Source organism: Dermacentor albipictus, chromosome 8 (assembly GCF_038994185.2).
Source record: "Dermacentor albipictus isolate Rhodes 1998 colony chromosome 8, USDA_Dalb.pri_finalv2, whole genome shotgun sequence".
In the NCBI taxonomy this organism is placed as follows: domain Eukaryota; kingdom Metazoa; phylum Arthropoda; class Arachnida; order Ixodida; family Ixodidae; genus Dermacentor; species Dermacentor albipictus.
The window spans coordinates 104918209-104940820 of NC_091828.1; the positions used below are offsets into that span (position 1 = coordinate 104918209).

Here is a 22612-nt window from a genome sequence, read left to right on the forward strand (position 1 = left end):
TTTGTCAATTTATCATAATGTTTCTGATCGCGGAGTTCCAAGAGTAGATCACCGCTTGCCATCCTCGACGCCTTATAACCTGGACCAAAGACTTCAGTCAATGTCTTAGAAACAAGGAATGATGAGATTGTTGGAACTGGTTTAGCTGGTTTTTCAGAGTGGATCACGTGAAAACGAGGGAAAGATTATTTTTGCCAACCAAAATACTGGAATACTTCATTGGTGCGCCCTCTTTTCTGAGGGCGATCAGGAAGCGGATATTGGCATAAATTAATTGAATTTTCGGCAATAACGCCAGCCACCCACCATGGAGTCCTACAAGGGGACGCTACAGGGACTGTAAGAACAGGTCCTGTAAACGCCAGCTGTACGTCATCACTATAACCAAATATGAGATAACCTAGGTTGGCTATTCACACATAGTTAACCCTTGCTGCCTGGAAAAATTGGAAGGGAAGCCAGGAGAAGACAGGAAAGGTGGAAAGTGAAAGAAAGACGAAGGCTAGAGGGAGAGAGAGAGAGACAGGAAAAGGCAACTACCGATTTCCCCAGGGTGGATCTGTCCGGCGGTGCGGTCTCTGTGAAGCAGAGGCCAAAGAGGTGTGTTGCCTCCACCTTAAAGATCCAAACACCCGGCATCCGCTCAACCTCTAGGATCCCCTTTTCCCCAGACACGGGTAAGCCGCGCATGGCTACACGCGGGAGGTTCCAACCCTCGTGTGCTCGGGTACGTGGTGTCGCAACACACCAAACGCCTGCTGACGCAGACGCCCCTGCGGGGTTACCTCGGGCTAACCTCCCGGCCTTTCTCTCATTTGCATCTCTCTCCCTCTCTCCCTGCTGCTACTACTAAACCCATATTTGCCCTTAGGATCATGTCTCTTCCCGTAAATGAGCGAAACTAATCGAAAATATTTCTAAAAATATTTTCTTCCGTTGTTTTCTAGAAAGCTTCACTTGCTTAACCTTCATACTGGAAACTCGCGACGCAGTAGAATCAAGTGGTAGACACCCGTATTTTTCTCCAAGTCACCTACGTTACGGACTTTCAGAGGGCGCGGCAATATTTGGAGAAAGACGAAAATTGACAGCCGCCTTTACTTTTACATTAAGCTAAAGAGGAAACCAAATAGCTTTCTTGGCAGTTTTGTTCTCTTTTCTGAAACTTTCTTCACATTGCCTGCTTTTGCGGAATCGAGTTGTGATCTTCTGTGTCTTGAAGCTTCAGGTTGCCCATTATTTCAGTGTCCTCTCGCGTTCCGCAAGACTACTGCTTTGCTGAGATGGTAGAGCGACCAACGCGGAAAGGCGTTTGACGCGGTTACGTTCTCGAGGCCAGGGAAAATTTTCCTTCAACGTTTAGGTTGCTTTCGGAGAAAGTCTCGTGGATGTTTCAACGTTTTTAAGTAGTTTCGTGCTATAGTCCCTGCAGTGCCAATGTTTTCCCTTTGATGAAACATCCAGCTCTGTGCAGGTTTCCGCAGGACGGACTTGCCATTTGGCGGCGTTTGATATCTAAAAGCTTCACAATCTAAGTGTATCCAGAGTTCGCTTCATTTAGACGCACCCGACCGGTAAAATTGTCGTTTACAATCTGTTCTGAGTTTCGCCATGAGCCGATGCATTGGTTTGTTACAATGAAAACCACACAAATAGAGCGGGATGACTTACAAAAAACAAGGAGTAGTCTATACATTTTCGTTCTTGAGCTGTATTATTCGATAAGGATTTGACTCTGGTCATGTTGGCTTCATTGGAGCAAGTTGGGAATGGCAGGCTGTGGAGCATTATCGTTGCTTCGTGAGCCACTACAACGTACAGGCTCGAGCCAAGGTTGGGCTGACCTATGAACTGCGTACTGCTCCTCGGCCGAACGCTTATGATTTGCTCTGCCGGTTGCCATGCCTTCGCTGATGAGTTCCTGAATTATTTTTTATAGTGTAATTTCCAATATCCCAGACGGTTTGAATTTCTTTGCTGGGGGCCTGCTCAATTTTTTTTTTGCAACAGTGGTATTCATCATTTCCCTGCAGATCATTCTGTCATTTCAGAATATCCCATATGGGTTATCGGCGCACAAACATTATTTTTTCATCGGGTAGCTAAGATCACCTCAGCCTCCCGACAGGTAAGTGCACAGACAGCCCGTCACGCTCATTCTTGCGGCATGCGAGTTGGGAACGCCGTAAGAGCGCTGAACCTTCTAGGAGGCGCTGACACAACCCGGACTGTCTCAGCGTCTCTAAGCCCGGCGTGAAAAGACCGAAAGAGTGCCAAGCCGGGACAGCCGCATTAGTGAGCTCTTCGCTTACTGAAGACATGTGGCCAATGCTAAGAGCGCACTTAAGCCCTTTCGCTGATGCTGACAGCAAATTAAAAGGCTTACGCTGCTAAGGAAGCTTATGAAAACTGTTGTATTCTATCATAAATGTTTGCTATGCTCATAAAATATTTGTTCGAAAACAGCGCAAGTAGCTATATTCTGTTTGAAGGCTGCGTAATGTGGCGTGGGCGAGCCGATGTATTTAAAGGTGGCTCCATCGACACTGCTGGTCCTTGGTTCGCGAATGGATGAAATGAACTGAGTGCACGAAACCGCGAAAGTTGCATAATAATGATCCCTCAATAGAAAAGTAAGAATGTCTTGGCTTACCAGATCACACGCATGAAGCACAATATGCGTTTTAAGATCGTTTACTTTTCGCCGTTCATTTATTGTTCTCATCCATTCCTCAGTACCAATTATGGATTGGCCTAATGTTCCTGTATATGAACAATGAATGATACGCTCAATGATTGCGCGACGTGGTAGGGACTCGATGTATGTAAATGCACGTGTGCAAACAAGGACGTATGTAGAGCGAGGACAACAAAGAACAACAGCGTTTGTGATTGTGCACCTGGTTATTCTTACAATCCCGCCTCTACGCACCACGAATGCACGTATGTCAGATCTCATTGCACGACATTTCAGCACGAACGCGTGCCACCAGCTCGCTCGAATAAACCAGCTGCTTCAATCAGGGCTCCAACACCTGATTCTGGAAAGAAGTTTGGTCAAAGGAAACAGCATGGCTGTATATTTATGCTTAATAATCTGATGCAATAGTAGTGTGGTAGAATAAGTTAATTTAGGAATAGATGCGATTTCTAACAATTCTCTTCATATGAAGTATTTCCTCTTGCGCTCAGAGCCACAAGGCATTACAGAATTTTCTGCACCCTTTTTAAGATTGTTTGGTTTGTTTGAACGAGCACTGGTTGCAGAAAATTGTATCTAGGCAATGTGAAAACAAATACCAGTCGACGAAGCACAGCGCACTGCCCTCATCAGCATCTAGGCGAAGCCAATTTTTGAGGGGTAAGAGAGGCGATAATCCTCAACAAAAAATAGCCACAGAGGTAGAATTGCCCCCCAGGAAATCCCACATCTGTCTCTGGGATGTTATTTTTCTTTGTCGAAGTGGCTAACGCGAGGAAGAAGGTCTCGCGACGAAAGCTGGGAGCGCCGCCTCAGATTTATACTTCTTCGCTGCCCTCCACGAAGCCCTATCACGGTATCTATCGCACTGTGCGGGAATTTGGTACGCCAAGATGCCACCGCGTCGGCCGATAGCTGTCGAAACAGAAGAGAGAAAAACGCAAGGGCGCCGACGCTGCGTGCTTTCTTCAGGCAAATGAGAGTGGCGCCACGCGTTAATTCAAACAATTACGCTCCGGCCATGACAAGATGACTGCCGGAGCTCGCGAGGTCAGTCTCGCAAGGAGGATTAAAATAAGTTTCCTTGCGGACTCGCCTCAATGCGCGATTCGCGTCATGTGAGCCAAGAGCCGAAGTAGCTCGCCAAATGCTGGCGATTGATGACGTACGAACGCGGAAGTGTGGCTGCGGAGTCTGCGCACGAATGCAACGAGCGTCTCCTACGTTGCAGGACGGCCACGAGAACTATAATGGGGCCCGTCGCAATTGCATGTAAAAGACGATAAGATTAAAATACGAATTAAGTGGAACAAAAGGCACGAAGTAATGGCACCTCCATTCCACCGTGTGAAAGGGGATGTATACAGCGAAGCCATTGCCGAGTTTACACAAGCACCACCATTACAAAGCGTCGCACCGTCGAGATCAATGTAGTGTCAGCGAGCTCGTTTGCACCCTTTCAGATTCTGCTTTGCTGCCGTGGTACTGGCTGCGCCTGTTCACATCGTCCATCAGGATGTTTAGAAAAATTCGCAAATCCGCCGGAAAAGCGAAGCACAGTTTGCGATAGGAAATATGTTTTTATACCTGTACGAAAGATATCTGCAGTGTTTGCAGAGTGCGCGTAGTGGCGGTAGCTTTCTATGCGCTGTGCTTTTGACGTTTCGTATGCGTGAAAGCGACCCATGCACGGAAGTCAATTGGCTCGCGGCTGCTGCCGCGATTCCTATCTCCAGCGTTTTCAGAGACAGTTTCCGCTGCCATCGAGCGACGCGGTTTCATGTTTACCTGCACGCGCGTGACGCCGTGCTGATTAATTGAGTTTAAACACGTTGACGGGCTAGTTGGTTTGAGTCCATGATAGAATGGGTAACTGGGACTGAACAAGTACGTAGAACGAAGCCGACACGCAAAGACCGCGCTGTCTCTGCGTGTCTGTTTCTTTCTACGTCCTCGTTGAGTCACACCTACATATTCTTTAATTGCTAGTTTAATAATAATAATAATATTATTATTTGGGGTTTTACGTGCCAAAACCACTTTCTGATTATGAGGCACGCCGTAGTGGAGGACTCCGGAAATTTCGACCACCTGGGGTTCTTTAACGTGCACCTAAATCTGAGTACGCGGGTGTTTTCGCATTTCGCCCCCATCGAAATGCGGCCGCCGTGGCCATTGGTAGTTTAGTTAGTAAGCGAATGTTTAGAAGTTTGTAAGGCCTATAAAACTACTATGCTAACTTCTTACAGCTTTCGACAAATTTTCTATCGCAATCGGTGATTCTTATTTCGGGTGGAACTGCGAATTGTCTGTTTTCAATGCCGGCCAGGTAAGGACGATTTGACCGTTCGCCACCCTCACCTATCTTCTCTTTCTTACTCTCCCCAGCTGGCAAGCATTCGCGCCTGCTTTACGGTCGGGGAGGGGAGTGCCATCTAGGTGACTCCTCACAACGGAAGTCAGAGGTAGACTGACAGACGCGTAATTCAAGGTTCCGACACCTGACAGATCCACGGACGGAACTTGGAGCACTTCTCATGGAGAACGGCAGCGGTGCACGCTCAGACGCCCGCCTTAGCATGCAGGCGTATCTAAATTATTCGTGGGTCTGGGTAGCGTCAACTCGCTGAACTAAGGCGCACCAACGGCATTCACTGGGGAGGGGGCAATTTCACTGGCATCGAAAATATTGGGGGTGAGATCCACCACTGGAAAAGCTGGTGACACCGTCGGCACCAGCAACACGAACGCCGGCGTTCGTGTTGTCTTTCTTTTTCTTGTCCGTGTTCAGTTGTGCGCTGGAACGATGTTTCATAATGCTAATCACAACCAACTAGCCCAGCTGTCCATACTTAGCGAGAAACAGAACAACGCTCTGCTTTGTATAGCGCTTCAAAACAAGAAAGGGGCTGACGGATGGAATAGCACACTGTGGTATAAAGTTTGTAAACAGGGATAAGATGCCTCAGAAAGGCTGGCCAACGTTTCGATAGGAGGACCTATCTTTTTTTTGACGAAGATAGGTCCTCCTATCAAAACGTTGGCCAGCCTTTCTGAGGCATCTGATCCCTGTTTACAAACCTTATAGCGCTTGTAATCATTCGACGAATGGACGTTTCTTTTTTCAGCCGACCTTAGTGATAACGATATGTATTCACACGAGTACTTTATTTTTCTCCGGTGAGCACTTTTTACCGGCCCACAATTGTTAAACGTTATCGCTCGGCGCAAGGAGATGAACTCGGCGAACGAGCGCTTACGAGTTTAATGGGCGAACTTGGTCCCCGAAACAAAGGAAGAACAAGGAAATCGCCGGCGGCGCCGGCAGCAATCGGAGCGAACGAGTGCCAGCTAACTACCCGATACGTCTTTGTACTTGCGTCATCCAACTTCCTCGACGAAGAACTGGTCAGCAAATACATGCGAGCACGCTGTACCAATTACTTCGAGCGTGTGCGTCCACTGACGATGTGTCCAAGTGGATCTACAAAAAGAACGACAGCAGTCAACGCAGGTGCGCGTTCTTACAGTGATAGCGCCCTCACCACGCGAGAACCGAGGAGCGACTGCAAAGCCGCACAATCAGAAAGAAGGATTCAAAGCAGAAATAAATTCACGACGCGATATCAAGGTCTTACGATATAGTAAATCAAAAGTATATACGAAATCTTTGTTTTGTCGCGAGAACCGAGCACATGTTGGACGCGGTGTTTTCTAAAACGCCTTAAATGCAAGCAGTGAAGACGTACACGTACCTTCGGATGACGGAGAGAATGCGGATCTCGATGTCAGCTGCACGAACGGTAGGCTCCCGCGTCACTTTTTGGTCCATCCTTTGGGAACGAAAAAAACACATTTCGAAACTTCGGTCCCTTGTAGTGTCCGGGACAGTGTGGAATGCGTCAGCGCCACACTGTTAGAGTTTGTAGGCGTGCACCTAACGCGAACATTCGAAGAATACAACATTTCACATAGCGACGAAGCGGTTCACAGATGCAGAAAAAGAAACATGCCCTCGCCGTTCGCCAACAGTAATGCGAGCACGCCGCTCCAGGGGCTCGTGAGGCTTAGCAATCGGCGTCTCTCGAACGGCGTGGCCATACCTGGCGACACGTTCGCCCGAATGGAGGCGTTGGTCAAAACTGAGTGACGTCATAGGCCACGGCAGGAGGGTTGAGCAGGCCTGAACATATCCTAGAGCGCGCTCAGTCTTACCGGGGACGAACTTTCCCAAAATTGTCCGGAAGGGTGCGCCCTGTAGTGGCATGAGTTTCGTGCAATAATCACAAGAACAGTTAAACTGAACTCTAGGAATTTAGGTGGGGAAAACAATTATTTGAATTTACTAGAACGAACTCTGTCGCTAGATACGTATTATAAAAACTGGGTAGTTCAGCCAGAAGTTCTTCACATTGTTGATACCTGCCTTATTGTTAAATGTCGCCCTGGTTAGCTGTGATTGGCCCAGAGGGCTGCTATGGTTTGTCTCTGCTTGGCTCTCGAAAACTCAGTCGTAGAATTTGACAATATGGCGGAGTTTGACCGGAATGTCCAGAATGGTACGCCGGAATAATTAGTACATGGATTTCCGTAAACTTCATCCTTAATGTTTTCAACGGCTTTGTGGCTTCCGAAGCTAATCATTTCCATCAAATATTGCGTTTGTATAACTCATCAAAGAAAGATAAATAAAATTATACGACGACAGCATTGGGCGAGAGGACCTCCAGGACAGAAGCCGCATTGTAATCATTATACGCCACGGACGCAGGCGTCGAGAGGCGGAAAAAAACGTAATATAAGAATTTTCTTGTGGCAAGCTGGTGGCGCGGAGGTTCTTAAGATATCTTGACACGTTTCGATTAGACCATGAAATTCTGAACAGTCGTAATCAATGCAACTAGCAGCAGTGATAAAAGTTCTCGGAATGTTCTTCTTGTTACGTCCGAAGGAGCAGGATAAAATCGCTGTATTTAGGATGCATTGGCTGCACGTTCAAGAATCCCAGGTGCGGGAAATTAATGCGGAGTACACTACTATGGCGTGCCAATAATCGCGTCGCGGTTTTGGCACCTGAAACCCGCAGAATATAATTTAGGTTGCTCTTTTTTTTTTCTTCGTGCGTTTAGAGAAGTGTAGAGTTCTCGAAAAATATAGGCTAATAAAGGCAGACAAGACGACATGAACAAGCCCGCCAAAACACCGGAAGTCATAATCACGCGTATGAGACATGTGCACCTACAAATCATCCCTCAATTGTTGGCTTATGCAAATGGGCGGGCCATGTTCCCGATCTTTAGGGAGAAAAATTGTTGCGCTGTTTTGCCTCCGTGCATGCCCCCTCTCATCCCTGGTTTTGTACCCCTCCTCCAGTTTCTTGCGTATTATTTTGACCTGACGAAAACGATACGGGCAGCCAGTGGCAACTGCCGTGGCAGCTATGCGTCAGTCAATGTTTGACGCACAATTCCGTCAGGTAAGTATTGCAGATACGAGACCACGAGTTATACGCAATGTTTATATTGTCTATATTGCAATTACACGAGGAATGAGAGAAAGGAAAAATGTAGCCATTGAGCTGCAATGCAATAACATGTGTGATCATGGCATCGAGGAGAGATATGGCGAGCCTAAAATACTGCGGTGATGGCAGATTTAGGTCCCAGATACAAGAAGGACACCCAGATAGTCGATAAAGGTGGCCAAGCGTTCTGTTCGAATTATTTTCAAGAAGCAAACGTTTCCTCTTTGAGTTTTGGAGACAGGGCGAAAGCAGGCAGAAAGAGCCAACCTCCGAGAAAAATAGGGACGTTTGATTAGCCTGCTCCACATGAATCAGTTTATCAAAAGGTGTTTGACACTGGAATTCGTTTCAGCGATGGAGCAATAATATCCCCCTGAACCAAGCCATTTATTCCGAAAGTTGCAGGAAAGGTGCAGGGCTGGTTCACGATTTTTGCCGCACCCTTTTTCTCATGTCGGTGCCGAATTGACGCAGACAAGGTAAATATATACCTTGTAATGAAGCTTCCGTAGGAGCCCATACGTTCAAAACATGGTGGTTCATCGGCGGTTCATGAAGCTTAGCGCCATCTGTACGTGGAGGGAACACTTCCGGCGGAAGAAAAAAATAATGCGGTGCCATATTTATTAAAAACAGAAGTGACTTCATTTTTTTTTTCGAAGGCGCGAAATTTTATTTGTTGGCCTGCCTTTAGAGCTATATATTCAAATACCCCGCCATTCGACATGATGGGCGTTCCGAGCTTTCAGCACGCAAAGCGATGCAGGAAAAGGCCAGCCATAAGGTTGTCGAAATCGCCCCCCTGCGCAGAACATATTTTCTCTGCATCTAGACGAAAGCTTTAGGTGTAGAGTGCTGATCCTATCGTCGGATGCCAAGCCCGTCGCGCTGTGCAGTCACACGAAAACCACTACACAATTATCTGGTGGTCGTATATCAATACTTTCCACTGAACAGGTCAAGAAGCGATAAAGCTACCCGCGTCACCAAATTCAGACAAACTGCGGCAAGCAAAAAACCGCAACGTATGAGGGGGGCGTATTTCGACTGGTCAACTTTACCAGCGCGCCTTCCTGCATATTTCAAGAGGTGAATTGCATTGCGAGTGATAGCGGCGTCAACGCCCCCTGTAGCGATAGGCGCTAAGAAGAAATGTATTTATTTTAATACTAATAAAATTAAATAAAGTTCCAATTTTATACTGGAACTTTTTTCTACTGGAAACTTATTATACTGGAAATTATATATATGCTGAACTCATTCAATAATGACATTTTTTTACCTATGCTTGAAAAAAAAAAAACAGGTAGTATGGAGCTTGGCCGATAGAGTCCCATGCCGTTTTTATTACCTTTTTTTTTAACCAGAACGGTCCAATGTTACAGAAAAATGTACGCGTGGTGACACAGGGATGTACTTCCGAGGAAATGGACAAGGACTGGAAGTGAAACTGAAACGGCTATCAACTCAAAAGTCGCACCACGTCAAATAGGTTTCGGGCTGACGGGCTTTTCCGGGATGGTGTGACGTCGTATGCCATCAATACCTCTGTCGTTGCTATTCTTTTTATCGTAAATAACTCTAATTATCCTACTTTTATGCACCGTATATATACAAAGAAAGCAGATATCATTCGTTTATATGAATCCAAGGTTTGTAGCAGATGTGGTTTCACACACTTTGTTAACAAAGTGCTCATTGGAAGCATCTGCTCTTGCTCTTGTCTTCATTGAAATGCCAGCTGTCTCGAACTTTCGAATTTTATCGCTCGAAGGTATTTGACTATTTAGCAAATAGGTTAATATTCTCCACATTGTTTCTTTAGACCCAGCAGCTCAAGTGAATGTATAAGCGAAGTGTTTACGGCTAACGTTTTCCAAAGCTTCATTTACGCAATTGAAAAAATTGTATATGATTCAAACATTCCTTTGCTCTTGGCTTTCAAATTTTCGTCGCACTATGGTGTTTTGTTTCTGTAAAACTGGAGTTGGTCATCGATAACCTCCACTACGGAAAGGTTCTAGTAATACGGACTAAAACACTCCTGATCCATACTGCCAATACACCAATATTTGCGCTTATGATTACGTTTCTTGGCATGTATTCTTAAAACTTAGCGCAAACTGTTTCTAAAAGTTTTCTTGGCTAGTTTTCTAGAAATATTTATTTTCTTATTTTATTGGAAGCTGAAGACGCGATTAGACTCATGTGACAGGTAGCCATACTTGCTCAGAAGCCATGCATATTACGAACAATAGGTGGGTGGTGCAATATTCGGAGAATGGGAAAAATTGTCGTCCGCTTTTACTGTAATACGAAGCTGAATAGGTAACCAGAATATTTGATTTGCAGTTTTGTTCTCTTTTCACAACTTACTATCCCTAGCGCGCTTTGGCAGAACTGATTTGCCGTATTCAGTGCCTTGATGCTTCGGGTTGGTGATCAACACAGCCTCCCCTTGCACTCTGCAAGGCTCCTGGTCTGCTCATATGCTGGTTTGCTGGTTGCTAAGGGACCGATTTAAAGCCGTTAGTCCTGGGTTCCATCTTCGCACGAGGGCAATTTTTCCTTCAACGTTGCAGGTTTATTTATGAGAATAGCGATGTAGAGTTTTGTGGTTTTTGTGTCCCACTGCAGTTGCTGCAGTTCAGAAAATGCGGCTTTTTCCCCTTCGATTAAAATGTCAACTGTTCACGGGTTTCCGCAGCATTGCCTTGCCTATTTGCGAGGTGTGATATCAGATATTTGCCCAGAAGCTTCGTGCGGTCCACTCTTAAGTGTCTCGTGAGTTCGCTTCATTCAGACGCATTCAAAGTGTAAAACTAGCTTTTAAAATGCTTTCTAACTGTCGCCATTATCTGATGCGAAGCTAGGATACAACGAGAAACACCTAATGAGGGAAGGACAACTTACGAAAAGAAACGTAGTCCATGCATTCCCTGTTGCAGCGCTTTGTCCTTCGGGAACGATTAGGCTCTGAAAGTGGTGTAAGATTCGTCGGACGATCTCACCGCTGCGGCCATTTGTTAGAGTTGTCGGACGATCTGCGAGCTGTAGGCCGATCTCACCGCTGCCATTCAGATGTAAGATTTGGCAGTCGTAGCTGTAGTAAGGAGCTTGACTCTTCGTCGGGACTTAGGAGAGCAGGATTTATTTACATGTTATTTACAGTTGAACATGAGATACATCGACAGTCTAGCGTGACTCTCAAATGGAGCCCGCAAGACGAAGCATACAGCAAACGAGCGCACAGCTCACGAGTCCATTTCGAGCACGACAACGAGCACACTCTAGCAGCCGACAATCTCTGTTTATAAGCACTCCGCTCGACGTCATAGTTCGACGTCATTGTACATGACCCGCCCTTTTGGAGGAGGCGGGCTCTCGACTTGGAGAAGGAGGAGGGCTCACACACACGCACACACACACACACACACACACACACACACACACACACACACACACACACACACACACACACACACACACACACACACACACACACACACACACACACACACACACACACACACAGACGCACACGCACTCGCACACGCACACACACACAGGTGCAATGTTCCGGAGCTGATGTCAGAGGGGCTTCGTAGAACTCTGAGCCATTCCGGGTAGCGCTTTCGGGTAGCACGTTGTCTTGCGTCTTGGTCTGCGCGTGGGAAAAAGCCTTCGTCGGCGTTCCCATGGCAACTCCCCCACTCATAGCACAACAGGGCGGCGTTGTCGTGTTGCGCACAAAGCCTGCTTTGCCGAACTCAGAGCCGTCCCGGGTGGCGCGTCCAGGTAGCACATTGTCTGGTGTCTCGAAAAGCGCATGGGGAGGTTCCGCCAATTACCTCCCCTCGAGAACTTCCCTGAGTTGACCCCTCGCCACGTGGCTGCCAGTTATCCGCAGTTCTCTGAACTGCGCGACCGTCCCGGTTGGATCGGAAAACGTGCAGCGGGCTGAAATAGCTGCAGGCGGATCCTAACAGTGGGCAATGGAGCAAGTTGGAAGCGGCAAACTGTGAGGCATCGCGGTTGCTTTATCAAACAGGCTCGAGCCAACGTTGAGATGACTTATGAACTGTTATCGGTCCAACGCTCGTAACGTCATCTGCCGGTTTCCATCCCGTCGCTGAAGACCTCCTCATTTATGTTCATGGCTGGGTGGGACCTCCGTAATAATATTTTTTGATAGCGTTGTCAGAAACCTTCTTGCTGATTTTCATCTCATTTTCGACGATTTCATAACGTTCGTGTGCATAGAATTGTTATTTGTTAATCGAGTAGCTAACGCCAAATAGTGCGCAAGCAGCCCACCCAGCTTGTCGCAAAAACTTGTGAGTGGGGCACGATGCAAGGGCGGCTAGCACTCTAGACGGTGTTTACCCAATCCGGGCTCTCTATGCTCGCGGACAACTTCTATGCTCGCGGCTTCTATGCTCGCGGACAACTTTATGTTGCAATGAAGAGGAAGCTACGTAGGCAAAGCGGCAACACAAGAGAGCGCTTCTGAAAAAAATAATGGCTGTGGCTTAGCTAAGGTGAAGCCCAGGATACGAAGCATATACTAGCCTTTATTTTAGTTGTTGAACCACTGTTTAGCCTTGTGAACTGCTGTTGCTTGGCTATATTTGGTTCGGCTAGACGAAGAAACAACTCATGCGTTACTCTGCTTCGCCTTCAAGAGTGGAACGCGACAGCGTTCCCGTCGACCCGCCAAGGGGTGTAAGACAATGGGCTACGGCGCAGCGACTACGCGCCGCGCATTGGACGCGGTGAGCGTCCAGCAACGCAGCATTCGGCGCGGCAACGAAATGTGCGCCTGAGCAAGCGACGCACGCCTGAGCCTTAGAGACAGCTCGTTTCTAAGGCAATACCGCATTCACTAGAGGCGCTTTTGTACCGCTTTGAAGCATCGTACCTGTGGCTCAGTGGTAGCGTCTCCGTCTCACACTCCGGAGACCCTGGTTCGATTCCCACCCAGCCCATCTTGCAAGAGTTGAGCCAAAGCCACCTAGAAACAAGCGCAGCTGCTTATACACCACCGCGACGCCGCGAGTGACGGCGCGAGTTGGAGCCCCGTTTCTCCTCTGTCATGACGTCACTGTGTCACGCGGTCAGCCTTGAAGGCGACAGCGCGAGTTGGAGCCCCGTTTCTCCTCTGTCGTGACGTCACGGTGTCACGTGGTATGGCATGGGGTCAAAGGTCATTGAAGGCGACACCGCCGCGCCTGAGGAGCTGGGTTGAGCTCTAGTAATATGCTGCGCATAAAAGACTGGTGTTTTCATCCACGTTAGCTTAAGCTCTGGAAAAGAACACGTAAACACCTTATTAGCAGCACTTAAGCAGGACAAAACACACAGAAGAATAGAAACGCTTGCTTATTTTACGGCCTTTCCCTTCCGCGTCTGGGCAAACCGCCAGACGTGGAAGCTGCGTCTCTTCCGAGCCATCGAAAGCACTGTCAAACGCTGGCGGTCTTCTTGGCGCAGTAACACTTGTGCAGAAGCTCCACACCCGTCGTTTTGCCTTCACTGCCAGAGTTGTCTGCAATACTCTAGGCACAGCAGGCAAACACCGAAAGTCTGCCTAGCCGGGAGAACCGCATTAGAGAGTGCTACATGAGTAGATAAATTTGGCGAAAAGTGATGGCGCGCTTAAGTTGCTTCGTTGTTGCAGACAGTAGATTAAAAGGCATGTGCTGGTAAGGAAGCCTATAATGAACTTGGCAGTAGTTTTCAAAATCTTTTTACGCCCATAAATTTATTAATAGAGAAATGCGGGAATAGCGGTATTCACTTTAGAGGTCCTGTATAGTGACATGCGCGAGCCGATCTTTGGCAAGTTCGCCTCATGCACAATATACCCTGAATTTGATGTCATGGAAAATGGAAGAGTAGAAAAATAATGATGTCGGTGAAGTAATGAGTAGACTTAGCGAAATAAGTATACCACAGAACACCTATACAAACTTAGAGAAGGGAAACTGTACCTTCCACTGTGCTACGGAAATAAGCGTAGCGGTGGCGTCGTGAACTAAGGTATGCGACCACAAGTGGCGCTGTACAACAGGAAACTGATGTAATGTAATGTATAAGTGTAATAAAGACAGAAATACGGAAAGAGAACCAACATATGTTCGTTGGAAAGGAAAAAAGAAACTGAAAAGCTGGTGGAACAAGGAGATACGAGAAGCGTTCGCCGAACGACAGAAAGCATCTCGAGAGCACAGGCAGGCAAAGAAGGCGCAGTTACCACAGGATGAAATAACTAGTAAATGGGAAATATACCGGGAGAAAAAGTCTATGGTTCAAATACTGGTGCAAGCAAAATTAAAAGGTGAAAGTGAACGTTGGTTGTCAGAAATACGTGAGAAACAGAAGGCCGCACCTAGAATATTTTGGAACCACATAAAATTATTAGGCAGGAAGTCAACAACAATACAACAACATATGCTAGACGAAGATGAAAACAGACTCGAAGGAGAAGCGGCAATAAATTACATCCGAAAAGCAAAAGTCGAATCTTTCCAAGGCAATGACGAGGTTATACTTGTTGAAAAAAAGAGCACGAAAGAGACCCAAGTTGAAAAGCAGCTAGTGCTAACAAATTTAAACTGGAAGAAAGCGGAAGAGAAAATTCCTAAGCGTACAGCCACCGGGCTAGATGAGGTTCCCATTAGGCTGATAAATTAACTAGGACCAAAAAGTAAAGAAGCCCTGGTGAAAGCAGTGGAAAGAACTTTAAAAGATAGACGAATACCAGACAGCTGGCGACAAAGTAGAATGAATTTGATTTATAAAGGAAAGGGGGAGAAAGACAGAATTCACTCGTATAGACCGTTGAACATTACGTCGGTAATATACAGGCTAGCAATGCAGGCAATCAAATTAAAGCTTCAAGCATGGACAGAGAATAATGACATTTTGGGAGAGCTTCAGAATGGTTTCTGAATAGGTAGCCGTTTGGATGACAACTTGTTTGTTCTTACTCAGTGTATTGAAATATCAAAAGCAGAAAGCAGACCATTGTATATGGCCTTTTCAGACACAACAGGAGCCTACGACAACGTGGACCGCAACCTACTGTGGGATATCCTGGAAGGGGAAGGCTTAGGTAACGATTGTATACAGCTTTTGAGTTAGATTTACCTAGAAAATACCATTTGCGTTGAATGGGAAGGGATGAGGAGCGAGGAGAAAGTTCATATAAACAAGGGACTGAGGCAGGGGTGCCCTTTATCCCCGCTGTTGTTTATGATGTACATGGTGAGGATGGAGAGGGCGCTAGAAGGAAGTAATATCGGGTTTAATCTTTCATACAAACAAGCGGGTACAGTAATAGAGCAGCAACTCCCAGGTTTATTTTATGCGGATGACATTGTGTTGCTAGCTAACAAGCAAAGTGATTTGCAACGTCTGGCTAATATCTGTGGACAGGAAGGCAACGATTTACGCTTGAAGTTTAGTGTTAGCAAATCAGGTGGTATGGTATTCAATGAAAACAGTGAACAGACAGTGGAGATACAGGGCCAAGAAATACCTCGGGTAACAGAATATAAATACCTTGGTATATGGATAAACGAAGGCAATGTATATCTAGAAACACAGGAAAAAACCATAACAGTAAAGGGGAAGAGAAACGCAGCCATAATGAAGCACAGAGCGCTATGGGATACAATAGGTACGAGGTCCTCCGAGGTATGTGGAAAGGTGTAATGGTTCCAGGACTTACTTTTGGAAATGCGGTTGTTTGCTATAAATCAGGGGTACAATCAGGACTCGACGGGAACCAAAGGTCAGTGGGTCGCCTCGCATTGGGAGCTCACGGGAAGTCTACAAATGAAGCTGTGCAGGGTGATATAGGCTGGGCTAGATTTGAAGTGAGGGAAGCTTGCAGTAAAATTGAGTATGAAGAACGGCTGAGGAATGTGGAAGAAAGTAAATGGGCTGCGAGAGTGTTCAGGTATCTGTACAGGAAAAACATTGATCCACAGTGGAGGAAAAGAACTAGGAAGCTTACCAGCAAGTATGCGGCCTGTAGGGTGGACAACACAACAACAAAGGTCAAGCGGAAAGTCAGAGAAGCTGAATTTATCTCATGGGTGGCGGCAATGGAAAAGAAACCTGCCATGAGTAACTACTTAAGAGGAAAAAACGAAATCAGGAAAGAAACCATTTATGATAACTCAAAGGGAAGCTCATTACTTTTCGAAGCGAGATCAGGATGCCTTAGAACACGCACCTATAAAGCGAGATATAAGAAGCAAGACGAAGCATGTGCTTGCTGTGGTAAGCTAGGGAAATTACGGAGCATGTTTTATTAGAATGTGAAGACGTCTACCCAGCGGTCGATTCAGGCACCACTGGCCTCCTTGAAGCCCTTGGGTTCAGAGGGAGCAGTGGTAAAGGAAACATGTCCGCAATAGACATTAGTAAGAGGCGACTGGAGGATTGGTGGAGGAAAAGTAGGGAACCGACAAAAGACGGAGACGTACAAAAGCACAGTTCGCAATAGGGGATCAGAAAATTTGGGCGTGGTAGTTCATAGTGTTTTTTTTTCTTTTTTCATTGTTTAACCTAGGTAGAATATTAGGCAGTATAGTAGCAAGAGCTTGGTGGCGCAACCCACCGCCCCATTCCAAAGAGGACGCTCATAACATCCATCCTTCCATCCGGAAACGGGGTTTTGCACACGCTTTACCAGGTGTTCTGTGGCTTTACTGGGTTTCTGGCTGCTGCGCCTCGATCGTACTCCCGCCAGTTTGGTTGCTGTGTGGCAAACGTAGCGCCTACATATATACGTAGGCGCTACGTTTGCCACACAGCAACCAAACTGGCGGGAGCACGATCGAGGCGCAGCAGAATACATGTAGCGCTGAGTCATATCGAGTAAGGGCACACTCTGAACTAACTTTTAAGGGCATCCCGAGCGGTTTTTCGTTTATTACGCCGCCGTTACCCCGAGTTGTGCCGCCGCGCTTCAGCTGTTGCATTTCGTGTAGGGCTACTGACAGAATGCGGTTTCCAGGTGGCACGATGGCCTCGACTGGAATAAACGCACACGACACCAAAGATTGAGTAAGCCTGAAAATATTTTATTTGCATTTTACAAGTACAACAAAAAGCACACGTCTACGCATCCACACAAACGCAGTTACATAGTCAAGAACATAGTCAAGAAAAGGCTCATTAATAAGGGTAGCGCAAGCGCACAAGAAAGAAGACCTAAGCTACAAAACGTACGGTTGGCTGCTTAGCATAATAATTTCCCTGTCACCACGTGTCACTTTTATACAGCATCTTTACAGCACTACCAGGCCGGGTAGTTTGGCCGAAAGAACGCAACAGCTTACGGCCGTCAGCTGCCTCTTCCTTACGGGTGTCATAATTATGCTAATCTCCGCATCAACGTCGTGCAAGTCCGCATACAGGCATCTGTATCTGAACCATATGTGCCAGCTTAATACATGTATAGTGAAATTATGATAACCACTGCGTCTTATCAAACGTATTGGTTTTGCAAATGTGCATTACAGCTGACGGAACCACATACTGTAAGTGAAGCACGAGAGAACAAGGACAAAAGGAGGGTACAACATTTGAAGAAATGAAGAATTAGTAGGCGTACAGCAAGTAAGCGATGACGGAGAACACACAATGATGCATCGGGTGTTCTGTGACATCGGTTTGCGTACTTACGGTGTTATGGAGATCAACGGCATAAAAACGTACCTTCAAGCGTACTCCCTCAACCTCCGCCGCATTCATTACGATAATCAACGCCTAAACAAAATGAGGCACTATTTTTAGCCAAGAGTAGACCTCTTTACAGCAAGTCTATGTAATGACTCGCAGACGAAACCAGCATGCTTTCGAAAATGTTTTACCGGTTTTACCGGTTTTACCGGTTTTTGACGAACTACAGAAAACACTTAATGAAATGCTTACCAAAATGCAGACACAATCGTCGCCCCCGTCAGCCGCCTTCGCCTCCGCCTCCACCCCATCCACCGAAGCTATGGAGGAGGAAGTGGATATGTTAGCAGATGTAGCACACCCACTGGGCGCCAAGCGTAAAATCCCGGAGACCAAGACCAACGAACAAGTCGCTTCGGTACAGGAGGTCAAGAGACCCCGACCTAGCACAAAAAAAAACTGACGTCCTTGAGGACATGCTCAACAAACTCTCTGACAAAATGGATAAAATGTTCGAAATGCTGGCGGCGCGCATTACTGACAGCGAGGCAGAGAGGAAGGCGCAGGCCCTAAAGTACGACAGGCGGCTCGCAGTTCTGGAGAAGAAGCTCTCGTGAAGATGGCGGGCGCCAAAAAGGGAAGACTCGTCATCTGGCAGTGGAACTGCCGCAGCTTCTCGAACAAAAAAGCAACAATGACACAACACATTAAACTGACCGCAAAAAGACAAAAGCCCGACGTAGTCATCCTCCAGGAAACATTCGACCACGCCGAAATTGCCGGGTACGCCACCCACAAACAAAGCACAAAAGGGACGGGGAGGGACATAGTCGTGACCACATTAGTCAAAAAAGGACTGGTCGCGATACCGAGAATTATGAGTAAAATTACGGACATTAGCCACATCCTCATAGAAGTCGTGCCACGCAGCAAGAAGGAGAGCAGCACTTTCGTTCTGAACGTCTACAGCAGCCCATCCAAAAAGGGCCTAACACACAATTTCGAAGATTTAATAAACGAAACGTTGACCATCGCCGGCGACAACAGGCTCGTCATCGGAGGGGACTTCAACGCTCCACACACGCAGTGGGGATATGGACACTCGTCCAAGAAGGGAAAAAATCTGGCCGACCTCATAGAAAAGGCCAGCCTAACCCTTCTCAACGAGCCGGCCTCACACACCAGAGTGGGTGCGGGCCCCCATAGGGACACCACACCAGACCTAACGCTATGCAGGAGAGCCGGGAGAATCACCTGGGAGAACACCTTCGAGGACCTGAGGAGCGATCACAGGATACTCAGCATTGCCCTAGGAGAGCCCCGCGTCACGAAGGGAATAAAACATAAGTTCCGGCTAGTAGACTGGGACAAATTCCGCAAAATCAGAGACGAAAAAGAACAGGGACCCATAAGAAACATAGAGGAATGGAACGGAGAACTGCTACGAGACGTAGAAAAGGCCACGATCGAGATGGAGTGGGGCGACTGGGAGGCTCAACGCGAACATGAAGACGACGACAACGGTGGTGGTCACTCTCCGCGGATGGACAGCAGGCTCGCGCACCTCGTACAAGCCAAAAAATCCATACAGAAACGGCTGCAAGGGCAGAAACACAATAGAAATCTAAGGCGCAAAATCGCGGAACTAAACAAGACCATCGAAGCACACTGCGCCCAGTTATGCAATCAGGATTGGGACGAGGTATGCGACGCCATGGACGGCAACATCAACACGGGCAAGACGTGGAAGATCCTCAAGCACCTGCTCGACCCGTCGGGAACAAAGACATGGCGAAAGCGGAAATGACCAAGCTCAGATACAAGTACAAAGGAAACATGCGTGAAATGGGTGATGAAATCGTCAAGCTCTACCTTGAGAGACCTCCAGCCGTTGAACACCGGAACTACTCGGGCTCTCCCAACGAAGACCTCGACAGAAATTTCTTCCAGCAAGAAATCAAGGCGGTCCTGCAGACCATCAAGACCAAGTCGGCTCCGGGCCCCGACAAAGTGACCAACAAAATGCTCCGGAACCTGGATGACCAGGCAACGAGCCGCTTGACAGACTACATCAACGAGTGCTGGCGGAACGGCGGGATACCCGATGCATGGAAGAGGTCCGACGTGATCCTCATCCCGAAGCCGGGTAAACCCTTAGAAATACAGAACATGCGGCCGATCTCTCTCACTTCCTGCGTCGGTAAAGTGATGGAGCACGCTTGCCTGAGTAGAGTTAACGGCTACCTGGAGTCAAACGACCTGTACCACAGCAACACGATTGGCTTCAGAAGAGGGCTCTCTACACAAGACGCAATGATACAACTAAAGGAGCAAGTCATAGATACCACGGGGCGGGGCTTGAGAGCAATACTTGGACTTCATCTAAAGAAGGCCTTCGACAGGGTCAAGCACACGGCCATACTCGACAGAATCGTGCAGCTCGGCCTGGGCGAATGTACGTATAATTTTATCCGAAATTTCCTTACGTGAAGAACAGCCAGAATCAGACTGGACGAGGAGGAGAGTATCCAGGTGGACATGGGCAGCGCTGGCACGCCGCAAGGGTCCGTTGTGTCACCGATGCTCTTCACTCTCGTCATGATCGGACTATCGGAAAAACTGGACCGAATAGAAGAAACTGGACCGAACACCGTTTATGCAGACGACATTACGATTTGGACCACGATAGACGCAAGCGAGGGTGATATGGAGAACGGACTTCAAGGGGCGGTGGAGGCAATCGAAAATCATCTAGAGGGCACCGGACTTGAATGCTCACCGGAAAAATCGGAACTGCTGCTCTACAGCCCCAGGAGGTCCGGCAAACCGTCCAGAGACGTGGCGGAACTACACAAAAGAGGAATCAGTTTAACCACGAGGAAAGAAAGGCACGTAGATACCCATGGTCCAAAAGATTCCTGGGTCTCTGGATCGAAGCCAGGGGAACAAACACTGAAACACTATAACACGCCTGGAAAAGAAAGTCATGGCGGCCATTCGGCTCATACAGAGAGCTCATACAGAAAGAAACGTCGTACGGCTCGTTCAGGCCTTCGCGATCAGCCACGTCGCGTACGTGGCGGCATTCGTCCACTGGAACAAGGCCGAGAAAGACAGGATCGACGCGCTCATTAGAAAAGCGTACAGAACAGCACTGGGTCTCCCCCAATACACAAGAAACGAAAGGTTACTACAACTCGGGGTGCATAACACGCTGGAGGAGATCGCAGAAGCACAGAGAATAGCGCAACTCGAAAGACTCTCCGGAACCAAGGCGGGCAGAGAAATCATGGAAAAGATCGGCATAAACTACCACGGAATGAACGGCCCCAAGATGCAGATTCACCCAGACGTCCGAGCCGCAATTAACACGGAAAATATCCCCAAGAACATGCACCCCGTGCACAATGTCGAGAGAAGAAAATGCCGCATGAAAACGATTCTCAAAAATCACGGCGCGCGGGAGGGGGTGCTCTTCGTAGACGCCGCGCGGTAGCCCCGAAACAGGGACGACAATGGTGGTGTCGGCGCTGACAAAGGTAACTCCCTCTTGACCGTGACTGTGGGCTCCGTAAGGACTAGATCGTCGGAGGCAGCGGAGGAAACGGCAATAGCATTGGCTATAATCAGCGGTCGGCAACAATACCGAACAATAATCAGCGACTCGAAGACGGCTATTAGGAATTTCACAAAGGGCTGGGTCTCCGCCGAGGCGGCCAAAATCCTGAACCACAGAGCAGAAGACTTTAAGAACGGCACAATTACACCCAAATACCTCAAATGGATCCCGGCACATATGGGAGAAGTTACCATGAATGCCCCTCCCAACCTCAACGAGAAGGCCCACCGAGTCGCGCGAACACTAACCCACCGCGGCACGGACAGTGACGGCCCAACACCCCGCAACCCTTGGGGAAGAGGAAAGGACTGCGGCGGAGGCGATGGAGAAAACGGAGGAGGCGACGACGACGAAGAGGCGATAAAAGACGACAGTGACAGACTGCTCACGTACCACGACATACTGACACACTACACGAAACAAAGAGAAGCATACCCACAACCCCACAAACAACTCGACAGGTCTCAAGAAACAGATTGGAGAAGATTGCAAACCAGAACCTTCCGAAACCCAGTACACTTAAACAGAATAAATTCAACACAATATCCAGACGCAAGCTGCAAGCTCTGCAAACACGAACACGCAGACATGGCACACATCTTGTGGAAGTGCACACAGATCGGTTCAGTATACGTAGAGGACAAGATAGAACCGGACCTTCTCGAGGAGCGATGGCTAAGCGCTCTGACTAGCTCAGAACTACACGACCAATTATGGGCTATTGTTATGAACTCCAACCGGTGCCACCAGTGTTATGAACTCCCAACCGGTGCCGCCAGTGTTACGACATCCAACCGGTGCCAGCAGTGTTACGAACTTTCACCGCTGCACCACGAATACGGCTTTGTGGTCCCGTAGCGCTCGTCACCCGTTTCGTGACAGAGCGTTGGTAGCGAAGACTCCGAGCCTGGCGTCGATGAGAATAACAAAAGGGACTTTATACATTATATACAGGTTATCATACAGGACATGAACGGGTCGGCACTGGGGCCGAGTGCTCACAACAAACGCGACTGTTCTCGCACGACGACGTCCGGCGAAAACGCGTTACACATCTCACCCCAGTCGG

At 47.8% G+C, this 22612-nt stretch overlaps 1 protein-coding gene across 1 annotated transcript in view; it reads right to left on the reverse strand.

Annotated features, from left to right (window-relative positions):
• Nucleotides 1–22612, reverse strand: part of LOC139048938 (protein NLRC3-like) — a 462676-nt gene that overhangs the window by 32879 nt on the left and 407185 nt on the right. The window contains exon 2 of the mRNA XM_070523924.1: nt 6457–6534. The gene's annotated coding sequence lies outside the window, so the exon portion shown is untranslated. The remainder of the gene's footprint in view (nt 1–6456; nt 6535–22612) is intronic.